The sequence below is a fragment of the Sander lucioperca genome, chromosome 20 (assembly GCF_008315115.2).
Source record: "Sander lucioperca isolate FBNREF2018 chromosome 20, SLUC_FBN_1.2, whole genome shotgun sequence".
NCBI lineage: Eukaryota > Metazoa > Chordata > Actinopteri > Perciformes > Percidae > Sander > Sander lucioperca.
The window spans coordinates 6,411,133-6,427,788 of NC_050192.1; the positions used below are offsets into that span (position 1 = coordinate 6,411,133).

A 16,656-nucleotide genomic window follows, 5' to 3' on the forward strand; every position below is an offset into this window, starting at 1 on the left:
ACCTATTACTCAGCCTTCATTTTGATCTCAACTACACACCTGTCAAGTTTCGTGACTGCAATTTGTGACGCTATCGCAGTGACAAAATCTGGTCGGACGAACATATAAACACAAAGTTCGAAAAACTGCTCGGTGTTTCCAGGACCACATTGATGACACACACATAGACTTACAAGGTGAAAACAATGTTGCTGTTGGTGGCTGGTAAATATTACAGTTTTAAAGTTAATTAAAGGCACAAAGCTGGGCTAATCGTTTTCCCTAGCAAGCTTAGCTAGGCTAGCTCATCTTGGAGTCTTGGACCAATCTTTCTACTGTGTGCCGATATGAAATTGATGCAAATATTCTCATCTAACTTCCAGTACATCACATAAGCATAAATGTAGTCAACACAATGTCACAAAATTAACAGTCACTAATTGCACTAATCCTCTAGAGCAAAAAACTGACAAAAACCATGATTGATGCTATAAGCTAACACCAAAGCACAGCCAAACATAATTTGACCATTTCCTTTTTTAGTCTTTCACAAAAATATTAAAATGTGTCATATAGGTGCCCAAAAGCCTAACAATACCCTTAATACTTACAGGTTATTCACTTCCATTTAATCTTAACAGTAGACCATAGTTAGCCAGTGTGTTGACTCAGGCCAGGTTTACTCAGTGAGCTTTCAATACCGCACTGCCCAGACTTGGTCCCCTTTGGGTGGGTTATAATGACAGGTCTGTGTCTCAGCATGTTCTGGCAGTAAGATGGGGTCTCCCAAATCTTCTCCAGGCACCCAGCCAGACTCTCACCAGTTCACCATTCAGCCACCATCCGCTGCCGTTTAGACCTGAGAGACTGAGCCTGTGTGCTGCTTGGCTAGATACTCCACACATGCCAGCCTTTCTGCTTGGAGAGCAGGCCAGCCAGCGGCCAGACTGGGACATCGGTGGTGCATTTTAAGTAGAAGGTAGTGATATAATCCTGACTCTGGCTCAATACGTGTTAGATGGCCACAGGGAGCAAGGTGCTGGTTGCATAAAAATCCATACTCATACGGCAGCTTGCAGCGGATATCAAAACAGACTTTAGGCAAAAAGTATTGATGGTGATTGTAAATGATTGTGTTGCTTCTGACAATTGGGTAAAAAAAAAAAAATCCACCCTCAGGTTATCTTCTAGACTTATGAAAAATGTATACGTAATGTTTTCTTAGTACGTTCTGTTCCCTCTTCCCATCATGCTAACTCGTATATGCCTACTTTAGTGATTTCCTACAATTTATCTGCAAAACTTTATTGACACTGTCAGTGTAGAAATTCAATCTCTGCCTGTCCTGCGAAATGCAAAATGGCAGCTACGAAATGCAAAATGGTAGCTACTGTTTCCGTATTCTGAGGGGTCAACTCCAAAACCTGACCTTTACTTGTGATCTCTCACGTCGCTCAACTTCCTCTCCACAATGCACCAACAAATAGGCCCTGAAATCACAGGCACATTTTTTATTTCTCCTTTAAGCTGTGCGGAAAGCAAAGTGTATATTGAGGATGTTTTTCTGCTTCATGGCACATACAATCCCCCTTTTGTCCTGTTCCTTATGCTTTGATCTCACCGTGACTGCCCCTTAAATCATCTCTACTGACTATGAAAAATCAATAGACATGGAGGGAAAGTGCACTGATTGATCTGCTTTTGTCTGCGTCCTTAAGATGTATTAAGCAGCCTTCCTGAGAAACGAAAGCAAGCCATATCACTCAATTAAACATGTATCCGCTTAATTGTGTCATTCAAAATGCACCAAGCCTGTCTCTTTAGTTTAAATGGAGATTAAGAAACAGGACAGTGACATCTTGTCTGCAGAGCCTTGAAGCTAAATGTAGTAAATAAACCTGCTGCTTTTCCTAAACGGTCCTTCCTTTTGTGGGAAAACTTTGCTCCTCTGCTGCTCAATATATGCCATATACTGTCAGTGGAGTGCATCTTTGAGCAGCAAGTCATTAGTGTCTCTCTAGTGAAGCAGGCAGGCAGTAGTGACGACAGGTAAGAGCTAGTGCGATCGTCTTTGATAAACACTAATCACCCACAGGGGGTAGTGTGAAGAATGTGTGGTCAGAGTTCTATTTGCCAGCAGGGATACAGATGTCGTCGAGATTGCACTCGCTAGTAGTGACAATACTACTTTCTCACAACTGAACAGCCAATTTGACCCTCATTACAATAGCTATTTGGTCTACAGATATTCATAGAGCCTGTTCTGTGCACATTTCCTCCGCAATGCAACATTATGGCACATTATGATAATATACACCAGGAAATCTGCCCTCAAATTCCACCAGCGTATCAGACATTGGCTTAGCATAAATGCATGTCTAATAATGAATATGTACGATTCTATCTGTCAGAATGATACTTGCGGAGAGAAATTGGTATTTGTAGCAATTGACTAAGAATGTTGTATAAACAAGATGAAGCTTAAGAGACTGGATTTAGTGCGGCTGGTTAAAGATGTTAAATGTGAGTCTGAAATTATGCACGAATAACAGGAGGGAGAAACAGCAACAGACTCAAAACACATCATCATACGTGCAATAAGAAATGCACACAGACAGGCAGGGATCATTGGGCTCTCTCCATGCCATATGCCAATCAATGAATTATTCAGGGGGGTAAGAGTGAGGGTTTCTTTCCAATCAGTGCAACAAATCCAGAGCCCTCCCCCCCCCCACCAAGCAGCCTATTTCAAGCTCAGGCACCTGGCTTCAGGCTGAGGTCTAGCTGGCAGCAGGAGATTGCTGAGCAAACTCACAACCTACAGAGAGGCCAAAGCAATGCTTGACATCAAATCCAAAACTGATGAGATCAAAGCCAAACCTTACCTGCTAGTTCTTTTGGGGTATTTTCCAGAACTGTAGGCCTGTGAGACCCACTCCAAAAGCTACAGTGATTAACTGCGGCAGCCCAGTATCGCTAGGAATTACATCTATAATGGACAACGCGGCAACTCACAATTTACGTCCAATGCCAGGGCTCCATGCCAACACGGGAAGTAGTGTGACCTATATGTAGCAAGGCAGAAAAATAGGGTGTGGGTTTGTGGATGGGTGTGTAACTTTCATGCAAGAGACCAGAGCTCATGACTCGTCGCAGACCTCCAATTAAATAATTGCCTTTTTAATAACCATCATTACCACCATCATTTTTTCGTGGCTCAGAATGGGCTACGCACGGCAGTTAGCATGACTGGTCGGAGCACAATAAAGGCAACATTTGTTTGGTAAATTGCTCTTAAACACATTTAGAGAGGTTTTGAATTGCTATTTTTATTCTCAATTCTTGTCATTTTGGTGCTGGTGATTTTCCTTTGGGGCTGGCTAAAACCTCTTTGGGGGGTGCCAAAAATTGCTCTATGCAGGAAAAACCCTGGGAGTACACCCCCTCCTGCTCCCTGCACTCATTCTCAGCTGGTCTTCTGACCATCCCCACCTTACGCCTCACACCATGGGGTGCTAGGGCTTTAAGCTGCACTGCTCCCAGGCTCTGGAAGTCCCTGCCTGCCCCCACACATTCGACAGTCTGACACCATAACAGCATCACTTAACAGCTCAAAATACCCACCCTCTCTGTCCGATTCCCTTTAGCCCCACAATTTAGATGACACAACCAACCAAGATGGCCAGGTTCTGCTTGAGGTTTTTGTCTGTCAAAGGAAGTTTTTCCTCACCGCTGTCGCACCAAATGCATGCTTTTTGGGTTCATTGTTGGGTCTCTGTAAATTATAGAGAGTGGTTTAGACCTACTCAATCTGTAAATTGTCCTGAGATAACGTCTGTAATGATTTGACACTATAAATAAAATGTAATTGAATTTCGTTATAATAAGTATGAACCTGAAAATGAGCATATGAGAATATGGAACCTTTAAAAACAGCAAAGTGGACTAACAGGTGAAAAAATGAACAGACCTCTGGCTTAAGAGTTCCTCTGAGTTGATCTGAAGCAGGCAGTGAGCTATCTATATGGGACAGATGTACATTTTGCCACTTAATGTAAAACCACTCCATTTTGGGAAGAGCAAATCAGCAACCTGCAGCTAATTTCCTGAATGTCTTCAGTTAATCTCATTAATGGGAACAATTGTGTAAGTAGATAAGGAGCAACCCACAAAAACAGCAGTATGTTCCTGAGCAATATACGGCTACATGAGGCATAAAAAGACATGTGGAGGAGCGAGCGTGTGTAGAACAAGCAGAGGACTGAACTCGACACTCTGTGGCTTTGGAGATAAGCCGTACTAACTGTTGAGCTGACTTTGGAGGCGCTAAAATAAAACCGGCATTATTTAAAAGTGTGTTTAAATTATTATTATTATTATTATCACCAGGCATTGAATTCATAACTCTTCAACACATTAAGCAAGGAGATGGTCATTTAGAAACGATTTAAAAAACAAATTAGGCCCAAAAAGCCCATTAAGAAACCAATCTTTTATGAAATACGAGGTCAACTTTTCAAACATTTGTAACACCCTATTAGGTTTAGTTCCTCACAACATGACCAAATTGTTTTGATGATAATGCACTTCACTTACATCAGTACCAGAAGCACTAGGCTGATTACACATGTCGCCTTGCGGTCGTCAGGGGAGCTGATTACTGGGAAACTCCACTTTTAAATAATGTCTGTGCGTTTCTTGGCATGCCGCTGAGTGCAAAATGCATCTACAGAATGCATTGATGAGCACAAAGGATAATGGTGTAACTGTTGCATGCCGCTCTTCCCCACTTTGGCATCGATATCAGGCCGACAGGTGGGAAAAGTGTGACACAGCATTTTTGTGAATGGAACGGAGCAGATTGCATAGTACACTCATAGTGCTGAGAAATCCCATTCATATGGCTCCCTGCAGCAGAGAGTCCTCTGACAACCAAGAGACAGCCTGCCAAGAAATCAACAATTCAACTCTATTCAATTTAATCACAGTCACAGGAACATACAATAGCACTCAGGTGGGAGTCCACTGAGTGGATGGAGCAAACTATTAACTCATCTCCAACACCGCAAGCCTGCACCCAGCTGAACTGTGACCTGCAGTGCTGTGACATTCTGGGGTGATGCAACAGTCATGCATGATGAGAAGTTATATTGATTCTAGTTGATGTGGTTTAGGTGCAAACCTCGGTCATTGCAATAGAGTGCAAGGCATTTTAGCGACCTGCAGTGCATTTTAAACTCAAAGTTACACATAGTGATTGTCTTGACTCAAATACTTGCATCTCCAAAATGTCAACTTTATTAAAAGCCATGCTTTAAAGCTGCACTAATCAATGTTTTTATATGACCAATATGTCTAAAATGATCTCCAGCAATCTGTGAACGCTGCTTTTGGTGCATTGACTTTCGATATGCGTTTCATTTAGCAGGTGACGATAAGCACACATGTAAAACAAAAACCTATCACTCATAGAAGCAACAGGAACAAAACACTTCTAATTCCAAAGAAAAGGGGTTTCATTTTTGATTGACCATATTTCTTGTCAGTTGGTGGGAGGCAATATTTTTTTTCATGTTATATTTTTATATTCCACAGCAGTCTAAGAACACACCGCATGTGCAGTAATGTCACTGGGAGCACATTATACGCTGTACCCTCAAACATATCTATGTTATCTATAGAATCTCATTTCCAAAGAGTCACCCTCAAGGACCCAAAATCTAACAACTGTTGCTTTGTTTCCTTGAATATCAGTTACTATAAGGCCAAATCACAAACGGCATAATGAGATTTAAAGCAGAACATTAACAGTGATTACTCGGAAACAAATGCATAAAGACTAGCTTGTGCAAATAAATTCTACCTCAAAATATTGTTTTCATGTATTGTGCTGTGACTGACATCCTCAGGTAAACACTGACACAATGAGCAGTAAAAACTGAATGAGACAAGAGATGGGATGAAGAGGATGGCACGGGTGTAGAGTTACACCTAGCCTGCTGCCATTAGGGAGGCGGGAAAGGGAGAGGAGGCTATGTGTCGTGTGCGTGAGTGTGTGTGTGTGTGTGTGTGTGTGTGTGTGTGTTTGTGTGTGTCCATTTGTCTGAGTGAGCTTTACCTCTACCTGTGTGAGCATCTGTGAGAGGGAGGGTGGGTGGTTGGGGGTTCTGTGTGTCTCTTCTGATGTGCGTTTCATTGGATGTGTGTTCAACTGAAAATAAGTCTGCATGCACATGAAAGCATGAAAGGGCAGCCTTTAACATTGCCCACAATCCCCTGCAGCAAAGTCACGCAAACCATCAATCGATAGAGATTGAATAAGAGCACAGATCAAGGTGAACAATAAACAGCAAGCTGTGCCGCTTGCCACCACCGCCATCATTTCAACTGCATTTTACCTTCCTCATTATAGAGGGTTTGGCTGTAGTCAAACTTGGCCCATATAAGGGGCCCTTAAACCATCATTTTATAGACATACGTAAAAGCTGCCACAGGTAGCCACCCCTCTGCATGACACCTCAAGGTGGTAAAAGCTTTGTCTACACACCAGACATATGAGGCAGTGGAGTGTATTTGCATGGTTGAGGTGCATCACTGGAAAGTCACACTCTTTAATGCAAAATCCTTTAATTAAGCATCCCGCTTCTGCATAATGCATCTGTGTCTCACTTTGTGCCACAACTTCAGTGAGATGTAACCTACGCGAATGCAAATATTGTCATGTTTTGGTTGCAAAGGTTAATATTAAACTTGCGAGATAAGGATCACAGTTATGCCTGTGGCGATTAACCTTCTAGCATCAAATTAAGCCAGCAGCACCTGCATGTGTGTACCTTTTCATTCATTAATCTATAGCATGGGAAGTGAGTGTGTGTGTGTGTTCGATGTGGATGGATGACAGAGAGGCTGTTAATGCTCTCTCCCTGCTTGCATCTGTATAATCATATTGTTTATAGGAGGGGCAGCTGTTCCCCCTGTGACAGCTCCTCTTTTTACTGGTATTACCACACAGGCTGAGGCGGTCTGACTGCGGCGCTGATCGCGTCTTTACACCACTGTAACAGCTCCTCCTCATTCTTTGAAATGATAATTGGGGAGAATCCTTGGCTATTGTCTCAAGTGCATTACATCATGCCAGCCTCTCAGTCTGCATCCCGCCCCCCTTTAACTCTCTCCTCTTCTGTCTCTTCACTGTGACAGCCGGCCGGATTTCTTTCCCCTGCAGAGTCCCACAATGTCAACCACACACACACACACACACACACGAAATGTAGCCTATAGGTTACATACACCATGTATCCATCCACACACACCAGGAGCCTCCTGCACCTCCAGTATCATCCATCACGCCAGAGTTGAGGATGTGAAGAGGGCACCGTAAAAAATATCACCTTGAGCCTGCAGGGACAGGGCAATGTAGGTCACAGCAAACACCGGCGGCAACAGCTATGCATACTCACTATTTATTCCTTTACTTTTCAGTGGAGACTCTGGCAGCGGATCAGCGACAACTGCAGTCTCTGCAAGCTATACCATCAAGCGGACAATCCTAGCAGGCTTCTTCAGTGCCAGCAAGCAGCGACGGCGAGGATCCGATCGTAAAGGTGCGGCTGGTCCCCGCCGCTGGCATTGTCAAAAAGCAAAAGAGCAGGAATGATCGCCAAATTAGCCGCGTTGGGTAATGACATTTGATTTACGGGGCTACACACACACACACCGGTTAAGAAATTACGGCATGTTACAAATTCTGCTGTGATAAGCGGAGCTGGAAAAGACCATTGTCGGAGCTGGCGGAGGGGAGGTGTGTGGAGTCTTAAAGTTGCAGCTGTGCAATTCTTTCCCCCTCTGAGTGGAGACCTATAATAATAATAATAATAATAATAATAATGCTAATAATAATAGTAGTAATACCATGATATTTCCCAGTATTTATTCAAGTTTGATAATTTTACTAATAATAAAATATAGAAGAAGTAGCCTACCTCATAGTGCCTATAGTATTTGCTACAAAATAAAACAAAAATAAAATGTCTCCTAATGCTGACGGCATTTGTAGAACATGTTAAATTATTTCCTGCTCACGGACCAGTAGGTCACGATTTTCCATCCAGTAGAAAATGTTTTTTTCCAGAGTCGGTAAAGCCGTCACCTTTTCCTGACACACAGATGGTCTCTACCAGGTTCCGAGTGTTGGGTTTGGGATTGTTCGGAGTCGCAGACAGTTGCATTTAGTCTCCTATTCCTTCAGACATTTTGGATGTCTCTGCTCACTTCTGATGTTAGTCCTAGTCTTAAACATTTCCACATTAAGATCCTCAAAACAGAATCTCATTTGCTCACTGACTCAAATTTAGTTCAAAAGATTGTGACAGAAGCTTAATTAATTGCAGATCTTTCTTAATATAATACATAACATTGTGTGGCCAAAGTATGGACCCCTGTCCACAGACTTATGTGTAGGCCTACTCTACTCTTGATATTTTAAAAATAAGTTAATTTCCTGTTACAACATGACATTGTCTCCATGGACAATTAAGACATGTGTTTTTCCCATTTTGGTGTGAAAGAGCTTGACTGGCCAAATCACTGCAGCCAGGTTCCAAAATCTTGTGGAAAGCCTGAAGAGTGCAGGCTGTTACAGCCGTCGACTAATACGCATGATATATAGTGAATTGAACTATGGTAGCATTCTTCTTCTTCATAGACTATAAGCCTGGTAGGTCTCTCAGATCAGCAGGTATACTGGTCAGTTGGTGGTGCCCAGAGTTCTTCCAAGAGTGGTGAAACGGCCTTCAGCCATTATGTTGCCCACTGCTGGAATCAGCTTCAGCTGGATCTAAGGCAAGCACCAACTATAACCATTTTTAAATCTAAGTTAAAGACTGTTCTCTTCTCCAGAGCTTTCAATTAGTCTCGTTTGATTGTATTTTATTTACTTTGTTTTTAAACTATGTTATGCCTTTATAAAATGTGTCTGTCTTCTCATGTATCTTGTATATTTTTGTTGTTGTTTCTGCCTGTAAAGCACTTTGAATGACCTCTGTGTATGAGAAAGTGCTCTATAAATAAATGTGCCTTGCCTTGCCTAGAAGCCACCTTATTAAGGGCTTCCTGTGCATATAGGAGCATGTCCAGAGAGGCATTCGCCCAGTAGAGCAAATCACAAAGAGTGAATAAAAAAAGGTAATGTATTCAAACTCATATTTTCATAAATAAATATTGCTCACTAAAAAGGGCTGTGCAAGCAACACTGAGCTGTCACCTTGCAGTGGACATCTAGCACTTTCCCTCGAAGATCACAATATTAATCCTAATCAAGGAATAAATGCTATTATTTCTGTTTTATTTTCCAAATTTTAGTTTGGTGTGAGAAATGCTGAGGAGACTGTTCTGCAGTTAATATGATTGCTCATACAATCTTTTTTTTTTTTTTATACACGAACATTTAGACTCTGACTCGTCATTATTTTCTGCTTTCTAAATAGACTGGCTCATAATAAAACACTGATGTGTCCATACTTAATCTGGTCCTCCCTAGACGTTTGTTAAGTCTTCTTGTGATTTAAAAAAATACAAGTCAGTTTGAAAGCTCAGAATTTCTCTATGTTTGAACATAATACAAACACTGAGGTCTCCTCTTTTTCTCTTTTTTTTTTTTTTACATTAAATTAAGTTAAATTACTCTAATCGTCACTTTGGGCAAAATTACAAAACATGAATGTGATTCTGTCTGATTAAGCTATCGACCCACAGTGAAATATTACTTTATGACTCTGCAAGAGTGTGATCACTGAAATAACAACACCCTTTCCTGCTCATCAAATATTAAAGAACTTGAGTAAGTTGTGTCTGGGTGGTCTGGGTATTTTTTCAATTTATAAAACAAAGTTGTTGGCAAAAGTTTTTGAGCAGCCTGTGTGTCTTCAGGAAGTTTGAGATAAGTCAGCGTAATTGAGTTTCAGATGCAAAACAGTAAGTCGGCGCATTTAAAATGTTAAAAAGATAAACTTAAATCAACTACAAGTTGGACAAAAATAAATAAAATGAAAAATAATTATAAGTTACAGCCCTAAAAGTTGACATGAAAACCTGCCATGACTGCATCCTTTATTGTCTTGGTGTCGGGCAACAATCATGGTACGATCTCAGTTCATTTACATTATCCTTTTTTCTTTAATTAAAGCAACATTTCAAATAATAATCTCTCTCTGTCCCTCTACTGAACACCTCTGTCCCCAGGGCCCTCCGTCTCCCCCAGCTGCAGCAGTGTGATGTGACAGATTGTTGCCGGTAAACTGACGAGAGATTGATGTCACTGTCCATGGTGCTGAATCCTGTATGCTTTATGTATGTGCTGTGCTGCACTGCACTGCAGCTTATTGGGAAGGGTGTGTTGAAAATGTTGACGTTTCACTACAGAGTATTGCAACCAACTGTTCTGTGACGCGATTTTACAACATTACATTAGATTGTTTAATAATGTCCTTGAAGATCTGTGGACTAGTGTCAAAGGAATCTACTATACCTGGATTCTGGGAAAACATCCATTCTGGTGGATGTATTTTCCCTACTGCATTGCCATCGGCTACAATATTCAATTAACACACATTGTGCATGCGTAGTGGCATTTCCTGTCTCATTCCTCTCTTCAGTAAGGACTGAATCCCACCTGATAAAATGCTTTCAGATGCCTCGTTTCTGTGTTGCAGGCCCAGCTTGCTTCCCCCCCCCCCGTGTTCTTTTCCTCTTCCTCTGATAAATTACCAAAACAAACGCGGGACTAAGTGGTGAAGGGGAGTGCTTGCTCTCCTCTCAAGTGAGAAAATACTCCGCTTGCATGTCATAACGCCTGCGTGAAGACACTGGTTTGGCACTGACACACCCAGAACTTGATGCCAAAGGCAGCGGGACATTTCTCATTTTCCAGGATTTAACAGTGAATGGTGATGAATTCTCATGTTTAAAACAGAGGATTTGGGTTGTTTTATGGAAAGATTCATGGATAAATGCCTCTTTCCTCATGACTATCCCTATGACGATAACCTCATTCCAAATGCCTATTTATAATGCAGCTGACTGCTCCTATACCACCCCACCCACTATATTGACCTACAGTGTCGTATCGCTCCGGATGTTCCATATTAATTTCCCCCGAGAAGTCAGTATAAGCCTCTGCATATGAATGGTTGTAATGCTGCCAGGTGATGAAAACCCACTCATATCTCAACGCCTTGAGGCTAAAAAGTCTCTCATATTGACTGGTTTGTATCAGAGACAGTTGCACAGGCAAAGATTAAACGTGGGATTTGTACGATGATGGATCTTCGGACGGCACTATCAGTGGAATTTCTTCTAAAACGGGTGCCAGTTAAAAGGCAATGATCAAAGTGATAAAGGAATCAAGAGGAAGCTATAAAAAAAGAGACCTATAAAAAGAAAAGAGACCTGTGACGCTGCTCAAATCTAATCCTCCTCCTCATAGCTCCACACGCTAAATGTTGGAATGTCATTAAGCGAGTCACCCTCCCCCTTTCGTCATGCAAATGGCCTTCTTTTCATGCGCAGGGTTAGTGCATGCAAATCTCACATGAAAATCTCAATGATCTCAAAGGCTAAGAGGTTCAGGTCCTCACGGCCAATTAAAAAGGCACACACACTCACTCACCAGGCTACAGAAATGCTGATGCAAATGTTTGCCCAGGATGATGGAGGGACTTTGTGCACCGGTTAATATTAATGAATAAATGTTAATGTACACAGCCGTCCATATGACGAGACAGCTGAGAAAATGCTCTCCTGAACCTCGAGGGAGAGATGGTGGAGTGTTGTCTGGCAGGACGCCACTGCCTCTCCAGGTCGTTTCACAGAAGATCAAAGAAAGTATGTATTTTCAAGGTTGACATTTTTCCACATCTGTTAGCATGCTTTTGGCAGGCGTACCCATTTGAAAGTCCATCATCTCAGCCTCCATTCCCTCTATCCTGTAGAGTAAGCCTCCTACCCAAAAAAATAAAATAATAAAAACACACAAAGACATTTCAGCCACAGCCTGTGCAAAGACAGAGCTGCCAGATGTCTGCTATCTTTAGGACTTTCTTGAACCTCTGTTTTTAAGGCCTGGCTGGCATCATAAGGGAAGCAGGTTGCCAACCCTTTGCTGCTTGATACACTGATAAAAGAGATGAGCTCGGGCTGGGCTGTGAGATGCATTAGAGAGACAGAACAGAGGGATTACAGGTATCTGGACTCCTGTAAATCCTTTATCTGCCGGGCCCACCCCCTGAGAAAGCAATGTTATTGCACCTTAACTAGAGATGGCCCGATACCATTTTTTGCTTCCAGATACCGATTCTGACACCTGAACTTGCGTATCGGCCGATACCGAGTACCGATCCGATACCAGTGTGTCATATATTTTATTATGTTTTAACAACTGTATACTACTATCCCTGTATGGATGTGATATTATTGTGATACATTTGTTGTCAGTCTGGCTTAGGTTAAAGTCTTGTGAAACATGAACAAGCACAAACAATGAATGCCACAGAACTTTCTTTTATTATCCAGTTTGACAGTCAGTTATAACGGAAAAAGAACATAAACTACTTCAACGTAGATTTTCTTTAGGGCTTTATTATGTGGTATCTGATCGGTGCATTAACTCCAGTACTTCCCGATACCAGCATTTTATGCAGTATCGGAGCCATAACCTCTCTCTCTCCGGAACATCTCTAACCTTAACACACATCTCCTCGGTCTCTAAGCATGAAACACAGAAGTCACATCCCCACGTTAAACAGGGGTAATACTCTTCTTTTTTTTTTTTTAAAGCTTTGGGACAGTGTTACAGAGAGCGTTGGGAATCTGGACAAAAAAGTCGCTAACACGATGGCTTAAGTTGCAAAACATGAAGGTGCTTTTATTTACAAAAAAAACAAACAGTGGTGAAACAGCGCAGTACGTCCACAGCAAAAAAAAAAAAAAAAAAAAAAAAAAATCTTTTTACACAAGGTTTCCACTAGCAAAATTCACATCACCTGTCGGGATTGTCGTCACCCTCAGACTGACCCCCCATGCTTAGGTGGCCAGAGGCTTATATATGTTAATTGTTTCAATTATCTCTCACTTATGTTACCATTTACACATTTAGAATTTCACTGCTAGTTTCTACAATAAACAAATAACACTCTCATTTTCCACTCATCTTATTTTAAAAAACACAGAAACTTCCACACATTTTCAACTAGAAAATCTACCCTCACCTATGACCCAGATACATGGTATCTTCCACCATCAGCCCACCTGTGTGTGATTGCTGTAGGCCCTATATGAAGCAGCACTTTGCCTCAGCTCTGGTTCAGACCCAGGGACTGGAGAGGAGAAAGAGTTTGAAATAATGGTTAAGTAAGTTTGTTGAAAAATAGAAATGACTGAAATGAATAAACTGGACTGACTAAACTAAACCAATGTAATGTGGTATTTTTGGTAACAGATTGACAATTAATTTGCAGTCACACTTTTATACATATTCAGTAAGAGTTCTTGGTGACCTGAGTAGGTTTACCATGTGCCATCCAAAAGTGACAGGGCCTTTGTCACATTACCACCCTCCTCTCCTGCAGCAAGGATGTTTGGCAGTCTAGACAGGTAGTCTGCTGTGATGTTTTCCTTGCCTGTCTTGTGCCGCACAAAGAATTTGAAAGGTTGCAGTTCAAGGTACCACCTTGTCACCCTGGCATTGCGGTCCTTCATTGTCTGGATCCAGGTCAGGGCTCTGTGGTCAGTTTGGAGGTCAAACTCCCTCCCAAGAAGGTAGTACCTGAGGCTGTCCAACGCCCACTTGATTGCCAGACACTCCTTCTCAATTGTGGAGTACCGGGTTTCACGAGGTAGAAGTTTCCTGCTCAGATACAACACTGGTCGTTCTTCACCTGGTTCTCCTTGAGCCAGCACTGCACCGATGCCCACTCCCGAGGCGTCCACCTGCACAAGGAAGCGGCGTTCAAAGTCAGGGCTCTGCAACACAGGAGAGGAACACAATTTCTCCTTCAGAGCCTGGAAAGCATTTTCACACTCCTCGTTCCATTCCACTGGATTACGGGCCAACTTGCAGGTGAGATTGGTCAGTGGGGTTGCCAGAGTGGCAAACTGAGGAATGAACCTTCGATACCAGCCCACTAGGCCAAGGAAAGACCTGATCTGTTTTGGTTTGGGGCCTTGGGCTGTTCCGGATGGCCTCAACTTTGTCCACCTGAGGCCGGACTTCGCCTCTCCCCAATTGATACCCCAGGTAACGAGTCTCCTGCTTGGCCCACTCACATTTCTGTAGGTTAAGGGTAAGACCTGCCGCATTTATTGCACCAAGGACTCTGCGAATGTGCTCCAGATGCTCCTCCCAGGTCATGCTGAAGACTACCACATCATCCAGATAGGCGGCACTGTAGTCCTCACAACCTCGAAGCACCTTGTCCATAAGCCTCTGGAATGTTGCAGGAGCACCATGTAAACCAAAAGGCATCACCGTGAACTGAAAAAGACCTAGAGGGGTCCTACATGCAGTGAGGGGCCGGGACTGGCTCTCCAGGGGGACCTGCCAATACCCCTTGCAGAGGTCTAATGTGGTGATGTAGTTGGCCGGCCCAATCCTCTCCAGCAGGTCCTCTATCCGGGGCATTGGGTAGGCGTCGAAAAACGAGATGGCATTTAGTTTCCGAAAGTCAATGCAAATGCGAAGTGATCAATCTTTCTTGGGCACAATGACAATTGGGCTACTGCACTCACTTTCAGATGGCTCTATGACTCCCAGTTTCAACATCAAGCGGATCTCCTCCTTCAATGCTTCCACCAACCGTTCTGGTACCCGGTAGCATGCCTGCCGTACCGGAGTGTGATCCGGTTTGACCCGAATGACATGCTGCAACACATCTGTGTGGCCTGGTTTCTGTGTGAACAACTGAGGACATGTGTTGAATACAACTTGTAATTCAACTGGCTTCTTACCATCCAGATGAGAGAGATCCACATTGGCGGACTGTTTCCAGGCTTCCACTACACCGTCAGAGTCATCTTCCTCAATCACCCGGCGGGCCAGCAGTGAGGTGATGGACGGAGGGCTGCATCTTTCCTCCCAGGCTTTCAAAAGGTTCACATGATACGTCTGCTTATTTTTCCCCTTCTCTGGATGCAGGATCTCATATGTTGTAGGCCCCATCTTCCTTAAAACATCAAACGGTCCCTGCCACTTGGTCAGCAGCTTGCTGGACGAAGAGGGCAGGAGCAACAATACCTTTTGACCTGGTTTGAACTCACGTTTGCGTGCCTTCTGGTCATACCACAGTTTCTGGGTCCTCTGGGCCTCCAGGAGGTTGTGTCTTGCCTCCTCCCGGTACCGCTCCAACCTGTCCCTCATCTGGAGGACATATTGCACAACACCTCGCCCCTCATCAGTTTTAGCAGTCACTTTCTCCTCCCAGTTCTGTTTCAGCAGATCCAAGGGGCCCTGAACTGGCCACCCATAGAGCAGCTCAAATGGTGAGAATCCGGTGGACGCTTGCGGTACTTCTCTGTAGGCAAAGAGCAGAAAGGGTAACCACTTATCCCAGTCCTTCCCTGTATCAGATACAAACTTTCTGAGCATCCTCTTCAGAGTTTGGTTAAACCTCTCCACCAAGCCATCTGTCTCAGGGTGATACGGAGAGGTCCGGATTGCAGTAATGCCCAACTCCTTATGCAGCCGCCTCATCAGGTTGGATGTAAAGTTGGTTCCCTGGTCGGTCAGGATCTCCTCTGGGATGCCTACCCGAGAAAACAGCTGGACAAGAGCACTGATCAGTTTTGGAGTAGTTACAGACCGAAGAGGAAAAGCTTCAGGAAAACGAGTAGCATAATCACATACAACAAGAATGTATTGATATCCAGCTGAGCTTTTTTCCAGGGGCCCCACAATGTCCATTGCAATCCTCTTAAATGGTGTGGTAATCACAGGCATGGCTTGGAGTGGTGCTCGGTCGGATTTACGGACAGCACTGGTTTTCTGACACTCTGGGCATGTTTTGCAATATGTCTGCACATCAGTATACATTGAAGGCCAAAAGAACCGAGAGGCCAGCCTGAGATATGTCTTATAGTGTGCTAAGTGTCCTGCCCATGGAATGGTGTGTGCAAGGTCTAGTACTAGTGATCTGCATCTACCTGGTACCACTAACCTCCTGCTACCTGGCTCCTCCCCCTCATAAAGGATGTCATGGTGAACATACACTGCACCACCCGCTTGGGCAATGTGATTAGCAGAGTTCAGAACCTTGGTAAACACAGACTTTAACACAGGATCAGACTGTTGTAATACAGAGATGTTCTCTGGCACTTCCCACTTAAGCTCTGACAAGTCATTTTCAGGCATTTCACAAGACACAGGTGTACCAGCATGTTTCTCTAAACGTCGTTGCCGACGTGTCTTTCTGGGCCCATTGGTTCCAGCCTTGCACAGACTACCACATAAGTCTGGCAGAGGCTGTACCCCAGACAAAGCTTTGGTTTTTGCCTGAGACCTTGTCATGACAAAACAAGAGACATGCATTTTTGGTTTTGACAAAGGTTCATTAGCTTTAGCAAGACTTTTACCTTTGCTTAGGAGGTCATATAACACAGGCAAATCCCTCCCCAAAAGCATCTCCACTG

At 43.3% G+C, this 16,656-nt stretch overlaps 1 protein-coding gene across 2 annotated transcripts in view; it reads right to left on the reverse strand.

Moving 5' to 3' along the window:
* ppfia2 (PTPRF interacting protein alpha 2) overlaps positions 1 to 16,656 on the reverse strand; it is a 228,351-nt gene that overhangs the window by 177,121 nt on the left and 34,574 nt on the right. Inside the window, exon 1 of one of the 2 annotated variants that reach the window (XM_035996395.1) lies at positions 7,440 to 7,711. The exons of the other annotated variant lie outside the window; for it this stretch is intronic. The gene's annotated coding sequence lies outside the window, so the exon portion shown is untranslated. Of the gene's footprint in view, positions 1 to 7,439; positions 7,712 to 16,656 lie in introns of those variants that run through there. 2 annotated transcript variants of the gene reach the window in all.